Consider the following 5,556-nt stretch of genomic DNA (forward strand, 5'->3'; position numbering starts at 1 on the left):
ATACACCTTTCAGCACTGTTAGTTATTCTCACAACATGCTACCATCACCCTTGCCCATTTCCAAACATTTAAGTTCACCCTAGTTGAACATCTGCTCATAATAAACAACCACTCCCCATTCATTAGCCTCATTCTGTATCCTGGTAACTTATATTTCATGTCTGTGAGTTTACATATTATAATTAGTTCATATCAGTGAGACCTTGCAATATTTGCCTTTATGTGTCTGTCTTATTTCACTCAATATAGTGCCCTCAAGGTTTCTTCATCAACACATTTTGTTTAAGACAGTTTTGTTCACACACCATACATTCCATCCTAAGTAAACAATCATGGATTCCCTGTATAGTCATGTATTTATGTGTTCAGCACCATTGCCACTATCTATATAAGGACATCTCCATTTCTTCCATAAAGATGGAGGAAGAGCTAAAGAAGGCAGAGAGACAAAAGAAAAAGAAGAAAGAGAGAGAGGAAAACAAACACACAACAACAAAAACCAAAACTTGACACCTAGAAAGCAACAAAAGGAAAGATAGCATTAACCTAAAGTAGAATAAAGAGTCAGACAGCATCACCAATGCCAGGAGTACCATACCCTTCCCCTATACCCCACCCTTCCACATGCATTTAGCTTTGGTATATTGCCTTTGTTATATTAAAGGAAGCATAATACAATGTTCTGTAAATTATACTCTCTAGTTTGCATTGGTTGTATTTTTCCCCCCAGTCCCATCCTATTTTTAACACCTTGGAATGTTGGCATTCATTTGTTCTACCTCATGTAAAGACATATTTGTACATTTTTTTACAATCATTGAGCACCCAAAGTTTCCCTGAGTTACACAGTCCCAGTCCTTATCCTTTGTCTCTTATTCTGGTGTCCCACATGATCCCAACCTTCCTCTTTCAACCATACTCACAGTCATCTTTGTTCCGTGTACTTATATTGCTGTGCTACAATCACCCCAAACTGTTTTCCAAAACTCTCATTCCTGTCTTTTCCTTTCTGTCTACAGTGTTTCCTTTAGTGTTTCCTGTAGAGCAGTTATCTCTCATTGTTTCTCAGAGGATATTTTAAGCTCTCCTTCATATTTGAAGGATAGTTTTGCCGGATATAGGATTCTTGGTTGGTGGTTTTTCTCTTTCAGTATCTTAAGTATATCACCCCACTTCCTTCTTGCCTCTATGGTTTCTATTGAGAAATCTGCACATAGTCTTAAAAAGCTTCCTTTGTATGTGATGAATTGCTTTTCTCTTGCTGCTTTCAGGATTCTCCCATTATCTCTGATGCCTGATAATCTGAATATTAAGTCTTTTGGTGAAAGCCTATTCAGATCTATTCTGTTTGGGGTATGCTGCTCTTCTTGGATCTGTGATTTTATGTCTTCCCTAAGAGATGGGACATTTTCATTGATTTTTCCTTTATTATTGCTTCTGCCCCTTTTCACTTCCCTTCTTCTTCTGGGACTCCAATGCCATGTGCATTCTTGCTTTTCATTTTGTCCTTAAGTTCCCAGAGACATTGCTTATAATTTTCCATTCTTTTCTGTTTTTCTGTGTGTAGGCTTTCAGGTGCCTTGTTCTCCAGTTCCTGAGTGTTTTCTTCTGCCTCTTGAGATCTGCTGTTGTATGTTTCCATTGTGTCTTTCATCTCTTGTGTTGTGCCTTTCATTTCCATAGATTTTGCCAGCTGTTTTTTGAACTTTCAATTTCTACCTTATGTACGCCCACTGTTTTCATTATATGGTTCATGTCTTTCACCATAGCCTGCCTAAATTTTTTGAATTGACTTATTATTAGCTGTTTAAATTCCTGTATCTCAGTTGAAGTGTAAGCTTGTTCCTTTGCCTGGGCCATAACTTTGTTTTTCTTAATGTAGATTGTAGTTTTCTGTTGTCTAGTTTCCTTGGTTACCCCAATCAGGTTTTCCCAGACCAGAATGGGCTCAGGTCCCAGAAGGAAGAAATATTCAGTATCTGGTTTCCCTGATGGTGTGTCTTAGAAAACTGGTACACCTTGTGATGTCTCAGGTCACAGTGCTTTTGTGCCCAGTAGGTGGTGCCTGTCAGCCTGTAACTCCAGACTGGCGTAAGGAGGTGCGGCCTGTGGCTGTTTTCCCCCAGGCTCTGGGGTCTGGTTTTGAGTGCAAGATGGATAGTGGGGCTGGGCCCCACCCCTTTCCTCTTAGGGAAGATACCCCCTCTAGGGAGAGGTCATTAGCATTTGAATAGACTCTGCCTATGCTCTCTCCACCCCTGTCTGGGTCAGAGTGCTGGGAACTGAAAATGGCTGAGGCTTTCTCCACTGGGCCAAAACAGAAACAGAAAGCCCCCTTCAGGGCCTGTCCATGGTCACTCTTCAGCTCTCCAAGGTCAGTCATCACCCAAAACCTCTGTCTGCTTGTTGGGGACTTGTAGCTCTTAGTGAGCTGTTCACGCTTCTTAATTAAAATCCCAGTTGGAGCTCAGCTGAGCTATATTCACTTGCTGGGAGAGAGCATCTCTCTAGCACCACGAGGCTTTGAAGCTTGGGCTGTGGGGGAAGGGGGCTCCCAGCTTGGATCCACAGTTTTTACTTACAGATTTTATGCTGCAATCTCAGGCATTCCTCACAATTCAGGTTTGTGTATGATAAGTGGATGGTCATGTTTGTCCCCCCCACAGTTATTCCATATTATTTACTAGTTTTTCCTGTTTTTTTTATTAGTTGTTCCAGGGAGACTAACTATCTTCCACTCCTCTATATGCTGCCATCTCTTTGTGCATTTTTAAGATCATTTTTTAAAGATGTGGTTCAATATATCCACATTCTCATCTATTTCCTTAGTGTTTTCTGTATTTTTATCATCTTCCTTTAGATCAGCTATCATTTCCTGTTTCTTTGTTTATCTTGTACTCTGTTATTGCACACTGTACATTTTTATATTTTTAAATGCTACCTCTGGGATTTATTCCCTGAGATGTCTGTTTCTTGGTTTTGTAATCAACTGGTGATCAGACAGAGATTTTTTTTTGAGCTTCAGCTGTCCTAACATGAAGGTCCACCCAAGGAGATTGCAGTGTTTAGGGATTTCCCTGTCATTTGGGGCCTCTGTCTCATCCTGGCCTTTGGCTTTTTAGTTGTTTTGGAATTCCCCTGTTTTCAGGAGTTTGGTTTTCCCATCTGTTTCCTGGGAAACAGATCTCATTCTCCAGGGTGTTGAAGCCCACAAGACTTTGTCCCAGACTGTACACCTCTATAGTGTTTTTACACTCCTTTCATTGTCTCAAGCTTATTTTGCCTGGAGGGCAAATTCTTGGAGGAGAGGCACTTCAAAGAGGCCTTCCCTAGTTGGTCTTTCCCAGCCAACATAGAGCCAAGGACCAAGAAAAGGGGATGCAGTGGATGCTGACCAGCTCCAAATTGCCTTGGGGAAGGGATCAGGAAGGGTACCAAGAGCTTCTCTGATGGCTCCTCATAGCAGAGCTTTCCTCTGAAATCTCCACCTCTCTTCCTCTGTCTGTGGAGAGTTGGAAGACAATATGGAATGCTTAAAAATTTGTATGTCATCCTTGCACAGGGGCCATGCTAATCTTCTCTATATCTTTCCAATTTGAGTATATGTGCTGCCAAAGTTAGCACTCCCATTACTTATTAATCTTTTAAACTGGGCCATCATACTCCCAGTGTTTCAGGCTGAAAAAAATTAGTGTCATATTTGACATTTTCCTTCTTTTAACCTCCATATCCAATAAGTTATCAAATATTGTCAAACTATCCCACTCTCAGAAAAGCTTTCAAAAAATAGAAAAAAAGGGAATGATGAATTTCAAATAGAAGACCTGAGCAATAATGCTGATTTAAGCTTTAGTTTCCTCATTTGTAAAATGATGATGACAATGATAATTCTAATAGTACCTTAAATCCCACAATAACTACTTCCATGATCTCCCCATACAAATATGTTATCTCTAGCATCTGAACTCCAAAAAGGCTTCATCTATAGTTCTTTCATGAGGTTTATAATACCTCCCACCTTGTATTTTAGATAACTATTTATGCACATGTCTTATCTCTTTTCTGAACTGTAAGATCCTTTGGTTTAGGAAAAAAATCACTTATTTATTTCTCTTAGAAATTGTGCAGTCCCCTCTTCATAGCAGGAGACCAACAACTGGAAAATGAAGAAAAATGATTAGTATATTTGGATTCTATCCACTGATGAAACAGAGTATTTCTTTCATTTCAGGCTCAAGTTATAAACCAGAATGCTTAAACCTTTTGACTAATTTGAAAACAAATGGAGAACAAGGAAGATTATGAACAACAACAACAAAAAGTATGAACAGAAGTAGAAGGCAATCATAATGAGAGAAGTGGATTGATAGTGGTTTAATTACAGGGAGGAGAAAATGATTAGACAAGATGGGAGGTGAAAGAGGATAAAGTTGCCATTTAGAACGCTTAGTGTATAAACATTGTAATTAAACTAGAATCTTATCCTGTGGGATTTAAAATAGAAAACAAAACAGAAAATACTTAGATAAATAAAATGAGGAATATATCTACACAGGATTTTTAATTTGCTTTGTAGAACCAGTTACATTATTTTTCTTTATGAGCTATGGGGGTTGAAATTTGTTTTATTCCTCATTAATAGAGAGCGTTCAAAGCTTGAAAATGATGGCTTTTCTTCAGCACTTTGCTGAGTCTTCTATCTGAGAAATGATTTGTTTCTCTGCAGTGGAACATGGCCATAACAATGAGGTTTTTGCAGGTGCATGCTCAGTGTTTCAAATATGCTATGTACTGTCATATATACTTCTAATATCCCTGTCTTTGTAACCTCACAGTGGTGTTGGGGTTTGTGTGATATTCTCTGGATCCTAATTCAATATTGTCAATTGACCTTAATCTGCAAATGTCTCTTCCCTAACACTGCATTGCTCAATTCCAGTCCCAGCTCTCCCACCTTGTAACTGAATGGTTTGGGGCCAGTTGACTTTAAATTAACAGAAGGCTGGAACCTTGTTTTGTTCTCTGCTTTATTCCTAGTTCTTAGGAAAATTTCTGGCACATAGTAGGCAGTTAACAAATATTCATTGAATAAATGACTGACGTCTATCTGCTTCTATTTTCTCAATTTTTTAGTATTAAATGGGATAAAATATGTAAATTGTGTAGCACAGAGTATGTACTCAATAAATACTGATTAATCCCCATTAACTAAAGAATGAAGTTTCATCCAAAGTCACATAAGAATCGCTGGCAAAGTGGATCAGAATCCAAATTATTTGATATTTGAAAACTTACTCTGAATATATTTTAAGCAAGCCCAGCAGTTCTCACATTATGAAAAAAAATGCTACTTAAAACTAATTCTTTGAAATCCAGGAATATCAAGTGTGATAGAATCCAAGTAGGCATATCCTCCAATTTGTGTAGGAAATAAAGAAATAGAGAGGGAGGAAGAAGGGGGCAATTAGTCAAATGACACAAAGATACACACTCTCCTCTCCCAAGGCCTCCCCTCCCTGTTGTCCATGCTCCCCAACCTTTCAGATTTGTTTCTTA

General features: G+C 38.7%; 1 non-coding gene across 1 annotated transcript; it reads right to left on the minus strand.

Annotated features, from left to right (window-relative positions):
• Nucleotides 1-3,517: 3,517 nt before the first annotated feature.
• On the minus strand, nt 3,518-3,624 carry LOC119523947. The gene has a single exon (XR_005214747.1). It is a non-coding gene; the product is annotated as a U6 spliceosomal RNA (small nuclear RNA).
• Nucleotides 3,625-5,556: the final 1,932 nt, after the last annotated feature.

Source organism: Choloepus didactylus, chromosome X (genome assembly GCF_015220235.1).
Source record: "Choloepus didactylus isolate mChoDid1 chromosome X, mChoDid1.pri, whole genome shotgun sequence".
Lineage (NCBI taxonomy): Eukaryota > Metazoa > Chordata > Mammalia > Pilosa > Megalonychidae > Choloepus > Choloepus didactylus.